Genomic DNA, 15,696 nt, shown 5'->3' on the forward strand with positions numbered 1-15,696 from the left:
CATGCACTGCAGAATAGAGGCAGCAACCTTAACAAGCTATTTGGGCTTAAAAGCCTGGCTGCAGGTAGGTAGGATAACATTTCTTCAAGCCTTTTGTATGCTATAAACAGGATTCCGGTGCCATCATCGAGTTAACATGGAATTCTGACATCACCTTGGAAAACAAGCATTAAAAATGCAATACGTCTCGCCTTTCATTAAGTTAAAGCCATTTGCTTTGCTATACAATACCTTTAGCAAAGCAATGGCTCTAACTTAATCAAAGGCGTGACCTATTGCGTTTTCAATGCTTGTTTTTTAATTGAGTTCTCGTGTTTTGGCAGCTCAGAAACTTCATGTGATTGTCTGAAATGGTAACATGAAGGCCAGTAATGTCCAGAAGAGGTGCTGTAATTTTTGTCCATTTCTTCTAAAAACCTTTCCTTGCATAGAAGCGCGGAAGGGTCGGTAGTAATAGGACAGGTCCAGTACAGACCATCGTGACGACCGTGTTTTTTGGAATTCATACAGGCATAGCATATGTCCCTGCAGCCCCAGTGTTGCGAGGCGCTACCCTGTACTGGAGGCTTGGCAGTACCCATCCCCCCCTCCCTCCCTCCAGTCCCTTGACCGGGCAGTGTTATTACAACCTGTGGTCCTATAGTGGCTGGTATGGTAGGTAGCATCAGGCGCAAAGCTATCAATAGTGCAGCAGGTGCAGCGACTCCGGAGCACAGCTGACTGAGGGCTCCACTGCACCTCCAGTTATAGCTATTGTTTGCTTTCAAGCCGGGGTGGCAGACCCACTTTGCATTAAGCCCCCTTGAGACCCTTGCTATGCCACTGGGTGCACAATAATGTTTGATCAATAACGCCATGAAGGGGGGGGGGGGGAGTGTACCATCGCCATACCTGGGACTACCATTATTTCAAGTTACATTACTGGCACACGTTTCATCAGGAAATTATATACTTTTCATGGTCTCCACAGTTTGTATAGTTAAGAAACGTCGATCTTGGTAATCCCAGCTCACGCAGTCGCCAAACAGTTTGTACCTGGGGAAATGACTGTCTTAAGAGGTCCTATTTAGTTATCCAAAACTGGGTGTGCTTAGAAACGTGCCAATCACCGATGTGAAGTGCTGTATAGAAAAAATGGATTAACATTTTTTGCACACTTTAATGCCATGAAGCAGAAAAGCTCACGCTACCACCGCTATCTTTGTAATCACACTAAAATATGGTTTGATGGAAAGCTTATACTCAAAGCAGTAGACTTGAATTCATTATGACGACATGCTGGTGATGCTATTTGTCAGATCATTCATGTCTTGTTCTGAAGAAATTAGTTCCGCTTGCTTGGAAGTTCCCTTTTTTGTTTTATAGTCGGTGGTGCATTCTAGCTCCATGAAATAAACATTGCGAATGATGTTGAGTACCGATTTGTCAAAGGTGATTTCTCTCTACCCTTGGAGGAAGCCTCCTATCCAGCCTCCTTCCTGTGTTATGTGTCAGTGGCCTTTAATTTGCAATTCATTTTGTTGATGGTCTGACCCGCTTAGTGTCATGCCCTTTTTCTGCCTGTGCTTCGAAAGGGCTGTTTTGGCTTCATGGAGTATTGTACTGCGTGGTTGTGCCTTGTACGCCGGTCTATGTTGTGAATGTGGCTTGAGGAATATTTGCCTGAACCCTCCACGCTCACCACCAATCTCTCCTGAGAAGGGTAGACCCTCCTTTAAAGGACTTTAAACCACACACACACCCTACCCCCCATGGCATTTGCTGTCTCCTTTTCGATTTAGTGCTCCAAAAAGGTTTCTCCCCCCGTAAAGAGCATACTGATGATGGATGACTTTACCGCTTGTTTGAACCCCGATACTGTTAACCAGGCATGTCTCCTAAGGATGGCACTAGTGCACAGCCCGCTGCATCTAGCGCAGATTTTGTGAGGAGCACCTCTATTTTGCCTCTATCCTGAGTGTGAGCAGTGGAGGACGCTTTAAAGGCTTACTTCCCCGGATCGAGCATGATTACGTTTTTTCCTCTTCTAGGTGAACTCTGTATGTACCTTCTGTTGGCACTGAGTCCTTGAAAATGCCCTGTTCATTCTGTTCCTCATCATAGAATTACTGCTCTTCTTCTTGAGGTTCTTGAGGCGTAGGAGGTTCAAGTTCTGCCCGTTCATCCTCCAATCTCTTCCTCTTCTCTGGCCTTGCGAAGCCCTTGAGAGAACTGTCAAATTCCTCTTCTTTCGTAGCAGTGACTCCACCTCGGGCGACATTTCTTATTCTCGAATTCTGACAGATTGTTCAGCATCGCTGGAGACTTTCTTTTCGGGGTTTCTTTCACTCCAATCCCTTCAATGGGACTGATCCCCCTTTCGGAGTTGAGCCAGAGTCTGAGGGTTGTCTACAGTGGTGTTTTTATGTTTTGACCCATGGTGCTCCTTGGACTAACAAGGGTTGCGGCATCAAAGGAAATTTCAAGGACTTCCAGTCTGAGTTTTTGAGCTCGTCCCACACCAACCTCGAGGAATTGTGAGCACGCACCTTTAGTGCTCTCGGCTTTCAATGCTTTTTCGACATCTCATTTCTTTCCAAGTCGACCACTCTCTCTTTGATGTCTGCCCTACCCCCCTGGCCACCTAGGCTTCACAGGATCTTAAAGTGGATCCCCACCGAAACAAGAAGGACGGTCATCCAGGCCCTCTTCAGCAGTAGACTAGAGTACGGGAACGCCCTCTACGCAGGAGCCTCGGCCAAACTCCTGAAATGGCTCCAATGCATACAGAACGCCTCTGCGCGCCTGATCCTCGACATCCCTCGCCGCAGCGACATCACACCCCACCTGAGAGATCTGCACTGGCTCCCTGTCAACAAGAGAATAACCTTCAAACTCCTCACCCACATACACAAGGCACTCCACAACACCGGACCAGCGCACCTCAACAGCCGACTCAACCTCTACACTCCGACCCGGCAGCTCCGCTACGCAGACCACGCCCTCGCCACCGACCCCGACATCCAAAGAGTGACCGCTGGCGGCAGATCATTCTCCCACCTCGCTGCCAGACCTGGAACACCCCCCCCCATCTGCCTACAGCAGACCGAAGACCTTCTGACCTTCAGAAGACTTCTCAAGACCTGGCTCTTCGAACAGTAGCAGCTTCCCCCCTCCTAGCGTCTTGAGATCCTCACGGGTAAGTAGTGCGCTTTACAAATGCTAGGATTGATTGATTCTTTGAGGTTTTCATCATTTTTCGACAGTTCCAGGTCCCTGAAAAGATAGAACAGGACATCTCTGGACCCAATCACCAGATGTGGTATAATGCACAGTATGTGATTCCAAAAAAGATTCAAGCTGCAAAACAGTTATTAGGAAAAGTTATAACAAAGGGAGGCCTGACTTATTTATTGTGAAAAGCATATGTTAAAGGTAATAGGCCTGTAAGGGTGGATTTTTATTACATTGTGGTAAAGCCTGTTCACAGATGTTTTGTTAAATGCAGTCTCACAGATTTCATCACTGGTGCCATGAAACTAGGGTCCTAAAAGGGATGACTTTAAACCTAGAAATTAGTTCGCAGATCGGCGAGAACGGGTGGGGCGGTAAGGAATCTATCACTACTAATGTTTCTTACAGATATATTGTTACCGAAGGTAATTACCTTGTGCATCTGAAAGAAACACGTATTGATAGATTCCTTACCTTAGAATAGATACCCGAGCAATACCAACCCTGGTGGTGGGTCTGTGAACCAAGATCACACCAGAAAGTCCGGGAGAATAGAACAGCCAAAGAAGCAGTCTCTCCGGACTTGGCTGTGCAGGCAGTAGTGCTTGGTAAACATGTGCAACGACAGATGTCATGCAAGGGGACTTCCCGTCGCAAAGCAGTAGTGGCTGCTGTCGCCCTGGTAGAATGAGGGCATAGCCCCACCAGAGGCTCCTTTTTAGCCAAAGAATAACAAGTCTTAATGCACAGAACGACCCATCGAGAGATCGTCCACTTGTGCATGGCCCGACCTTTCTTGGCACCCAAGTAGCCAACAAAGAGCTGGTCATCCATCCGGAACTGTGGTGTGTGGTTGAGGTAGAATGAGAGTGCACGTTTTGGGTCCAGACGGTGGAGCCTCTCCTCCTCTTTTGAGGGATGCTAAGGCAGAAAGAAGGTGGGCAACGTGATGGTCTGCCCGATGTGAAAGGCAGTGACAATCTTTGGCAGAAAAGAGGGACGAGTCCGTAGAACAACTTTGTCCGGATGGACAGAGAGAAAAGGAGGTTTAGAAGAAAGAGCCTGGAGCTCAGTCACTCTTCTGGCAGATGTGATGGCAACCAGGAAAGCTGTCTTTAAAGTAAGAAGACGAAGAGGACAGTAGTGAAGTGGCTCAAAGGGAGCACACATCAGATGAGTCAGACCAGGTTCAAGTCGCACGGAGGCATTACGAAAGGAATCCTCATGGCTAAATTCACGTGAACTTGTACCTTACTTTGGAACTATTTGAGACTCCTCACTATTTGTAATATTCGTTTTTCAGACAGTCTATTTGTATTATTGGTTTAACTGATTGTTTATGCTCCCTCTTGTATCTACCCTATTTTGCTACTCATTTACTACCTTCAACTATCCTTCGCTCAAAAGCTTGTTAATTGCTCTCTTGTTTCTCCTACCCCTTGTTGTAAAGCGCTCTGATATCTGCAAAGATCTTGTTCGCGCTATATAAAACTCTCAAAATAAATAAATAAAATAAACAGGAGGGAAAAGATGACTAATGCCTTAAGAATCTATTTACAACAGGGGACTTGAAAAGGGAAGATCTGGAAGCCCTAAAAAGGCTGAAATGGCCGAGAGATAGCCCTTGACACTGCCCAGAGCAGAACCTTGCTGGGCCAAAGAAAGGAGAAATATAAAGACCTCTGTAAGAGTGGCAGAAAGGGGATCCACAGCCTTTGCTGTACACCATGCCACAAATTTATTCCACCTGCAGGCGTATACCATTTTAGTGGAGGGACGTCTGGCTGCCAAGATAACATCACAAACTTCAGGAGGCAGGTCAAAAGACGTCAACTGCCGCCGCTCAATCTCCACGCAAGGAGGTGGAGGCTGGACAGGTTAGGGTGGAGGACCGTCCCCTGCTGCTGCGACAGAAGATCCTCCCTAAGAGGCAGTCTGAGCTGGGGATCGATCGCCATGCTGAGTAGCTCTGGATACCATACTCTTCGAGCCCAGTCCGGAGCCACAAAAATGACTTGAGCTTGGTCGTGCTTGATCTTCTTCAGCACTCTAGGTAGAAGTGGTATAGGCGGAAAAGCGTAAATTAGACCGCAACTCCACTCACGAGAAAAGTGTCGCCTAGCGAGTGCCCCCTTGGAAATTCCCAACGCACAAAACTGATGACATTACGCGTTCTCTTCGGTGACAGATAGATCTAACCAAGGCTCTCCCCACTGCTGAAAGAGACCTTGCACCACGTCCGATCCATCATGCACCGGCGGCTGAGTTCATCCGCCCTGGCGTTCAGAGAACCTGCAAGGTGTTGAACCACCAGGGAAATGCCCTGATGTTCCAGCCATGTCTAGAGGCGCAGAGCTTCCTAACATAGGGTCCACGACCTCACCCCACCCTTTTTGTTGCGGTACTACATGGTGGTGGTGTTGTCCGTGAACATCTGCACTACTCTCCCCACGACAGAGGGAAGGAATGCCTTCAGTGGTAGTGGAATTGCCCAAAGCTCCAGAAGGTTGATATGGAGCCGGGACTCCACCACAGACCAAAGGCCTCTAATCTCCACCTCTCCCATGTGGCCGCCCCATCCCAGAAGGGACGCGTCAGTCACAACTGTGTGTTCCGGTTGAGGAAGGGAGAGAGATCTGCCATTGACCCAATCGCGATTCGTGAGCCACCATTGCAATTGTCGTGCAGTGCCCTCCGAGATCTGGACGTGATCGGACAGGTTGCCCTGATGCTGTGCCTACTGGAACTTCAGGTCCCACTGCAGAGCCTGCATATGCCATCTGGCATGATCCACTAGCAGCATGCCGGAGGCCATCAGACCCAATAGCCGGAGGGTCATCCTGACCAAAACCCGGGATAGAGGCTGAAAGATCGGAATCATAGCCTGAATATCCCGGCTCTGGAGGATAAAACCAAAACTGCGCAGAGTCCAGAACCGCTCTGATGAATAGTAGCTTCTGCGAGGGAATCAAGTGTGACTTCGGCACATACAGCCAGTCGTCGAGATAGGGGGAGACTGGAACCCTTGATCTGCGCAGATGAGCTGCGACTACCGCCATCACTTTCATGAACACCCGCGGGCCGCTGGTAAGGCCGAAGGGGAACGCAGTAAACTGAACATGCTAGTGGTCTAACGTGAACCGCAGGTAACGCCGGTGGGCCGGCAGGACGTGGCTGTAGAAATATGCGTCCTGCAAGTCCAACGCTACCATCCAGTCTCAATGGTCGAGAGCAGACAAGACCTGAGTTAGCATCAACATCTTGAACTTCTCCTTCTGGAGGAAGCCGTTGACGTCCCTGAGGTCCAAGATAGGATGCAGGCACTTGTCCTTCTTGGGGACCAGAAAGTAGTGGGAATAGCAACCACGACCTACTTCTGGCACAGGAACTCACTGATGGCCCCCTTGGCCAAGAGGGCTGTTACTTCCTGCTGAAGAAGCGCCAGATGGTCCCCGACATGCGGTGGTACTGAGGTGGCATGGCTGGAGGGGTAGTCTCGAAGGGGAGGGAGTGGCCCCTTCAGACTATTTGCAGCACCCACCTGTCCGAGGTGATGTTGCGCCAGTGGGGGAGATGATGGCGTATTCTGCCGCCCATTGGCATTAGATGGGCCTGAAAGGTCGGATTAGGAAGGCATTGAAGAGGATGCTGCGGGGGTAAATAAAGAACTCCTTCTCCTCACAGAGGACACCCAGAAAACTGTGATTCAAGCACTGGTGATATCCCTGCTAAACTGTTGTATCTGGGTGTGTCTCAGGCCCGCCTCTATAGATTACAAAGGGTCCAGAACGCAGTGCCTCGGGCACTGTTAAAGCTTCCTAGGCATACTTCTATGAGACCTGTGCTGCAGAAATTACATTGGCTTCTGATAAGGTATAGCGGCCTATTTAAAGTGATCTGCTATTGCTTAAGAGCTCTTTCTTCCCAAGGTCCTCACTACCTTCAGCTGATGGTTAAACCTTATGTGTCCACTAGAAACTTGAGATCAGCTGTAACCAAACAGGTAGGCCTTAATCCCGAAATTCAGAAGAGCCACAGCAGGAGGCAGCTTTTTGGTCTCCTTGTTCCTAAAGCATGGAATACTCTGCCTGAAATTCGAAAAGCCCCATACAAACTCCTATTCAGAAATAAGCTAAAGACCTGGCTTTTTTTTTTGCTTAGAGGGAGCTTTTCCATAATACTGGGTAACCGCTCGTCTACTGTGCCAGCACCCTAACGCTGGGACCCTCCGTAAGGAGTAGCCATGAGCTATTATATATCCGATTATTACATTATTCAATGTATTTTTTGACATATTGGTAATTTCATGACTGTTTACCTGATGACTGTCTTGAGGGGATATATTTATGCTCACAACAGTAGGCTTGAGTTGGTTATAGTGACAAGCCAATGGTAAATTATATAGACATCATTGGTTCATTAGGAAAACATTTGCAGATGCCATAGGTATGATCACTTTACTATGAAACAATATATTCAGGGCAGTAGGCCTGACTTATTCTTAGTGGAAAGTAAGTATTAAAGCCAAAAAGCGTTTTAAGGGTGGATTTATATAAGACACACTCAAGCCTATAAAGGGTTTTTTGTTGCATGAAATATTGCTGATTACTATGGAAGACAAGGGTTCTGGTGTCAGATCACGCATCTGACAAACCCTCTTGGTAGAAGATGTGTACTATGAGAACTCTGGTTAGGCCCACTTAAGAGGGGTCGGATATCATTTTGCTGACTGTAGGCTTGTACATATTTGCAATTTTATGCATGTGTGCCTGGTGAGTTGTTTGTGGAAAGGTTTCTGTTCAATCCACTAGGCCAGCATTGGTTATGGTGAAAAGACAATGATAAAGGCTACAAACCTAATTGGTTAATTTGAAAAAGTTATGTCAGATGCCTGATCTGAATGTTACGAAAAACTATGACAGTTAGCAGAGATTACTTTTTTATTGTGAAAAACATATGTTAAAGGCAATATGCCTTCAAGAGTTGAGTATTATTTCACTATTTTAAAACCTGTAAACAGGATTTTTTTAAACATAAAATCTGACAGATTACTGTACTAGGCAAAGATTTTAACGTCTGTTACACCCCAATGATGATCCCTGGGAGTAGAATATTTGCATTTGAGAAGCTTTGTTAGGCCTTAAGAGGGAGTTATTATTTTATGTATATTGTAAATTGATATGCAGCATGTATGTGTACTTTATAGATCCGCTCTGAAATACCGGTTTATAAAAAGGGGGACCGTGCCTTACCTGGCAACTATAGGCCTATCAGACTTATAGATTCTATTCAGAAAATAGTCGCCAGGTTAGTACTGAGCCGAATCCAGCAGTGGATAGAGGAATTCAAGATACTATCACCTATGCAGGCAGGTTTCCGCCCCGACACCAGTACCATCAATCAGGTGCTCAGGTTTGTGATGTTATACTGGTGGGTCGTTATCGTAGGAGGGGGGATGCTATATGCGGCCTTCATTGACCTGAAGTCTGCTTTCGACTTGGTCCCTAGTAATATAATGTGGAGAGCTGTTATGGATGTGGGGATGCCGTTGGAGCTACTAGCAATACTAGTTAAACTGCACAATTCAAACTATGCGCAGGTTCGACGGGGCACGCACGGAGAAGTCCTAGATAGATTTCCGGTGTTAAAGGGTGTGCGCGAAGGATGTGTCCTCGCTCCTACCCTGTTTTCTCTATTCATCGACAGGGTTGTTCAGTATTATTCCATATGCCCCACTGATGCTCCAACCTTGGGGGGGCCTGAAAATCCCTCTACTCATGTTCATGGACAACACCTTGATTCTATCCAAGACTCAATCTGGGTTACAGGTGGCCCTGTCCCGTTTTGAGGAGTTCTGCCGCGATCATGAGTTGGTGGTTAATGTGGACAAGACAAAGTTTATGGTCCTCCACTCGCACAAAGCTATCAAGGGCAAAGTCCACATGAACGGTACTCTTAGAGCAGACTGAAGTGTTCACTTATCTGGGGATAACCTTAAATAGAAAGTTTAACTGGAAACCTCAGATCGACATGCTTGCCTTGGCAGCTGGCTGAGGCTCTCCTAAAAGAGCATAGGCTTTCCTTCACTAAACCCATAGCTCCCGCTCTTAAAATATACAACTCTAAATTTGCCAGCGCAATCTTATATGGCGCCAAATTGTGGGGCCACGAGGATAATACTCCCTTGGTTACTGCCCAAAATAAATTCATGAGGGCACTAATCGGGTTGCAGCAATCGACTCCATTGGCGCCCTTATTTCTGGATCTGGGATGTTTTTGCATTGAGGATCTGGCTCGATTTAGGCCTTTAACCCTTTGGAGAAGGCTTTGGGCTGCCAAAGCCCTCTTAGATTTTAGGGGGGTTGGGTGCCTAAGTAAGATCAAGTGGCTCCAAAATATTAAAAAAACACTGATAGAAATGGGGATGGGCACACTGTGGGACAACCCAGAAACAACTCCACTACCAACAAAAAAAGAGCTCAAGTCTGTCTACATGGACATGGTGATGACGAAGCGATTTTCTTCCATTACAAGGCCAACTTTGACCAAGGGTTTTCTGTCGATTAGCTCGGGTTTGAACCATACTGGGACGTTATCTCAAAACCGATGGATAGGAAGCTCGACCACCAGTTTAGGGTGGGCTCCCTTCCAATTAGAGCTTTTTCCAGCAGATGATTCAAGCCAACGATAGAACTGTGCCCGTCGTGTCTAGTACAGTCTGAATCAATCGCCTATATTCTATTTGTTTGCCCCGCTTACAGGGTACCCAGGATGAAATGGCTTAAACCCATCTGTGCCATTCACGGCACAAGAGCTGCTAAAGAGGCCCTGAGGATCCTACAGACATGCACCCAGGAAATAATTGCTATCGCCTTGGCAAAATTCATGAGCTGGGCATGGGCGATTCGGGCTAATAATACAAGGGTCCATTGACCTGACTGTTCTAACCCGCTTTGCCCTTATTTGGTGGGATGCGAGGTAGTTTGATTTCGCAACTGTGCTGAATCTGGAGGTAGGACCGACAGAACTTAAAAATCTATCTCGTTATTTCATATCTTTCTGACCGTAACGCCTGTCTGGTTTTATTACATTTTTGTTTTTTAACAAAATAATGCTGTGTGGTCATATCTTAATTTACATTGTTTTAAATAATAGTCTTTTAAGTATAATAGAGTCTGCTGATTTGTTGGATTAACAGTCTATTACAAATGTTTCATCGCGACTGCTTTTAGACAATGCTATTTCCCCATTCTAACAAAGTATTTTTAACTTGTTAAATTTCTTAATTGATTGTAATGTCTTTTATGGTTTTATAATCGAAATAAAGACTTAATGAACTGAACTAGATCCGCTCTGAAACCTTCAGCTGTCTGCAATGTTCTGTATTAAAAAAATACATGATTACTTATACATACAGGTCTCCCCTCTTCAGACATTGGTCTGTTTGAATGTTATTCACATTCTGTTTTCACCAATGACAGTTCGGAGAATGTTGCAATGGGTCACCCACTACCTCTATTGCACTCTGAGTGAAGGTGTTTTTCCTGATCTCATGTGCACATCTGCCTGGAACCGAGTGTGCTTTAGTGTCAGGCTAGAGGGTCAGTCACTTTAGTTTCACATCATCTCCTTTTATCTGTCTTTTCTGCTTTTTTTCATTTATTTCTGAGGATCTGGAAGCTCCTGGTGATGTTAATATCATCTGCAGAGGACCACTTCCAGGGAGGCCATTTTGAAAGGTATTGTCCCTAGTGTCCTAGATTGTTCATACTGTTCAAAAGGACAGCGACATTGAGAAGCAACATGTCAGCCATCTTGGATTGGTACAACAGTGACAGCCAGCAGAGGTTGTTCTTCAGCTACAGGGCTTCAGGGGTGCACATGCAAATTGTAGATCAGATCAGACACAGACGCACAGCTGAAAATTTCACCTGCTTTTCTGTGCTGCGTTTAATAACTGCTTTAGGGATAGAAAGAGCAGTGCACATATTCCATGGGAGTACGTCTATCCCTGCTTTCTAATGTATGTGCTGCATTTCCTCGTCCAGGTTGCTCTTTCTTCCACCTCTCCAACTTATAATTACATGTGCCCGCATGCACAACTTCACACTTATACTTTTTTTCTGCTGATAGTGCACACACTGCCAACGGCTGTCATTCTTCTCAACGCCGAAAAGGCCTTTGATTCCTTGGAGTGGCCCTTTTTGTACGCGATAACCCAGTGGGTTTCTTAAACCTAGTACGCCCCTTATATACGACTCCTTTTGCCCGATTGAAACTTAATGGCAAAATAACACAACAATTTCCCTTATCGCGTTGCACTAGACCGGGATGTGACCTCTCGCCCTTACTATTTATTATTGCTATGGATCCCCTTGCCCTTCACATACAAGAAAGACTTCTTCACGGAGGGTTGCAATTACACAAAGGTCCACTAACTGCGTCGTTCTATGCAGACAACATAATGCTATTAGTGCGGAAGCCAGCAGACAACCTGGCCCTGCTCCTGCGAGAGGTAGTCCGCTTCGGAGTTCATTCAGATTTAGTGATAAACTGGGCTTAATCAGAAATGGTCCCATTAACACCAGCAACAACCCAAGTGGAATTTGAGTTCCTCCAGCAATAGTGTACGCCCCCCCCCCACCCCCACCAAAGTACCTAGGTGTACACTTGCACTGCAGTGCCCCAGAAGTAATCCAACTAAATTATGGACCTGCAGTGGATCGCATCTCAACGCAGGTTGACAAATTGATCAAGCTCCCACTCTCCTTAGCTGACAGAATAGCCATACTAAAAATGGTGGGGCTGCCGCGTTTCGTATACCTGTTTTAAAATGTACCTATTGCTTTGACCTCGAAATTCTTCGACACATTACGTACTTTGCTCATTTGTCTTGTCTGGGCAGGCAGACAGCTGTGAATAAGCTGGAACACACTCACTATGCCTTATGAGGGTGGGGGATTCGGCGCCCCAGATTTGTATTTGTACTACCTTGTGGCCCAAACCCACTTCACTTATTATTGGTATCACCCGGATGCCGGGATTCAATACCTCAGAGCCTAACGTTCTCAAATATACCCCAACCCCCTGACTGCCATATTAGCACAAGGGCTGGCGCGTTCGCCCAGTGAGATTCAAACTCTACCTACAACTTGCTGGGCATGGACCAAACTACAGCGATATCTCCTAAAGAACTCCTTGTATTTGCCACATTTACCACTAGCAGACAACCCGTGGCTGCCCCACACCACTTAAGTCCTGACCAAACAAACATTAGGCAAACATGGGCTCCAAACCGTTAAGGATCTATTTAAGGATTCCCGACCATGATTGGTGTCGGAGCTTACCACACATGGTGATGTTACATACATGGACAGGTTCTTATTGCGCAGAGTCCAAATATCACTGATTGGGGTGTTACCAGGTGGGCAAGTGGAGCCGGAGGAATTACACCAGTTTACGCTTTTTATTGCATCATCAGACGAGACTCACCTGGTCTCAAGCTTATACAGCCTCTCATTATCCCTTCATCCTATGGCCGGCACTAAAGCGCGAGCTACATGGGAAAGAGATTTAGGCATACCCATAACTGACAACATTTGGCACTATTACTGTGCACAAACACAGTAGATTTCGAACAACCACTGACACAAATTACTACATTTTAAATAACTACATAAAATTTACATAACCCCCGAGGTGGCTGGCTAAGATAGATCCCAGCACACTACATGTGTGCACTAGGTGCACTATGGCGGACGCTGACGTTTCGCATATCGCATGGGACTGTACACAAATATAACCATACTGGGCGGGTATCTTCCAGCATGTATCACTTATGGTGGGACAGGTGATACAGCCCACTCCCCTGCTGGCATTGTTGGGCTACGTCCATCCATTAACAAAGGCTATCCGGAGGTTCAGGGCAATAGCTATGCTTCTTGCAAAGCGTCAAGTCTCTATACACTGGGGAAAGGCACATACACTGACGGTGAAAGCCTGGCTCCGAGACATCATTCACTGCGACACTATGTATGAACTATATGCTACACTATTACCACCCACCTCCCGCCCTCAGGACATTTGGCAACCACTGAAGAGCTACTTACTTGACCACCCCCTTGATGAGGCCTGAAACAAGGGTGTGGGTGCAGAGATAGGGTGCAGAGATAGGAGTAAAAGGGCTGAAGTATTGCGATATACAGTACACTAAGATGCGGAACCTGAACATAACTAATGTGGAACGAATTTTGCCCTTTAGTAAATATTGCAAATAGGACTGTGCCCAAACATACTGTACTGTGAAATATTCCCTACTTCCGAGAGACCTTAACCCTTCCTTTCAGAATTGCTTCTGTACCTTGTTCTATTGTTGTGTTTTGGATGTTTTCTTTTTCATCGATATGATGGTATTATTCATGCTGATCTGCACATTATTGGCACTTTTTGAGCTGCTGTTATCTCAAATAAAATCAATAAAGAAAATTTTAAAAAAACAGAATTCTAGTTGTAGTAAATAGTTGGATACAAGTGCTTTCATTTGGGACCGGTGATTTCACCTGGGATTTTTACATGGTCACAATGACAAAAACACACACTCTCTCGTCTCTGTTTTGAAGATCTTAAAAAACGTAGATTGATTTCAAAAGGTAAATGCTACTTACCAGTATGCATCTGTTCTTGGCATGTAGGGCTGCAGAGCCACACATTAGTGCATAGATCGCCATCTGGTAGTAGGCCCGGATGATTACACTTTGTTGTTGTCTTGGAAGAGTCTTTGTCGGTTAGATGACTCCTCCTGTAGATTGTAGTGCGCATGGGCATCGACTCCATGTTCAGATTGTTTTTCGCCATTGGGGAAATTATGGAGTTGTTTGAGTACAGAAAAAGATGTCCATGTCTTGTGTATCTAATTAAGCTATTACTGGAACAGATATAGGTAGCAGGGGAGGCGGGAGGGTGTGTGTGGCTCTGCAGCCCTACATGCCAAGAACAGATGCATACTGGTAAGTAGCATTTTCCGTTCGAGGCATATGGGCTGCAGACCACACACTAGTGCATTGGTTGCATAGCTAGTGCATTAATTGCATAGCATTTTTCTCCCTTAGCGGCTACCACCAGTATCTGTTGCAGTAGTTTGAAATAATGTCTTGAGTACAGCCTGGCCCGCACTAGCTTGTTGTTTTGCTTGCACATCTACACAGTAGTGTTTTGTAAATGTGTGCGGTGTAGACCATGTAGCTGCTTTACAGATATCATCTAGGGGTATATTTCGTAGGACTGCCATAGATGCCCCTCCGGGTGGAATGAGCCCTAGGGGGAATGGATAGAGTGTGTTTTGCTTTTTGGTACCAAATTTGAATACATTTAACAATTCACCTTGCAATCCCAGATTTTGAAATGGGATTACCTTTATGTGGAGGAGGAAAGGACACAAACACTTGTTTTGTTTTACGAAATGGTTTTGTCCTATCAATGAAGTAGAGGAGAGCTCTTTTGACATCTAATGTATGTAGAGCTCTTTCTGCAACTGTTTGTGGTTGAGAAAAGAATACTGGCAACTCAATAGATTGGTTCAGGTGGAATGGTGAAATGACTTTCGGAAGGAATTTAAGGTTTGTTTTAAGAACCACTTTGTTGTGATGGAGTTGTAGGAATGGTTCTTGAATTGTTAATGCCTGGATCTCACTTACTCTTCTTAGTGAGGTAATATCAATTAAAAAAGCAACTTTCCAAGTAAGGAACTGTAATTCACACTTATGCAATGGTTCAAATGGAGGACCCATAAGTCTAGTGAGAACAATATTTAAATTCCATATCAGGGAGGGTGGCATTCTGGGAGGAATTATTCTTTTGAGTCCTTCCTTAAACACTTTGATGGCAGGGACTCTAAATAATGACAAATGTTGTCGGTTTTGAAGGTAGGCTACTATAGCAGCAAGATGTAACCCGATTGAGGAGTAAGCTAAACGACATCTTTGTAGATGGAGCAGGTAGCATATGATGTTTTGGATAGAAACATCTAATGGGTTAATGTTGTTATTTGTGTAATACACAATAAACCTTTTCCACTTTTCTGCATAGCATGCTCTAGTGGTGGGGCGTCTCGCTTCTTTTATGACATTCATGCAACCTGGTGGAAGATTGAGGTATCCTGATTCTAAGACCTCAGGAGCCAAATCGCTAGGTTGAGCTGCATTGGGTCTGGATGCATGATCTCTCCATGGTTCTGTGTCAGTAGATGTTAAGAGAGTTTTCATTTTTGATGTGATACTACTGAGAGTTCTAGTAGTGTGGTGTACCACGGTTGTCTTGCCCACGTTGGGGCTATGGGAATCAATGTGAGGGAATGTTGCTGTAGCTTGCGTACCACTAACGGAATTAGTGGGAGGTGGAAAAGCGTACGCAAATTTGTTTGACCAGCTCATCCATATCGCATTGCCTTTGGACAATGGGTGTGGATATCTGGTGGTGAAGCTTGGG

General features: G+C 45.7%; 1 protein-coding gene across 2 annotated transcripts in view; it reads right to left on the bottom strand.

Annotated features, from left to right (window-relative positions):
• FBH1 (F-box DNA helicase 1) overlaps positions 1-15,696 on the bottom strand; it is a 664,229-nt gene that overhangs the window by 16,667 nt on the left and 631,866 nt on the right. The gene's annotated exons all lie outside the window — the stretch shown is intronic.

Source organism: Lissotriton helveticus, chromosome 1_1 (assembly GCF_964261635.1).
Source record: "Lissotriton helveticus chromosome 1_1, aLisHel1.1, whole genome shotgun sequence".
NCBI lineage: Eukaryota > Metazoa > Chordata > Amphibia > Caudata > Salamandridae > Lissotriton > Lissotriton helveticus.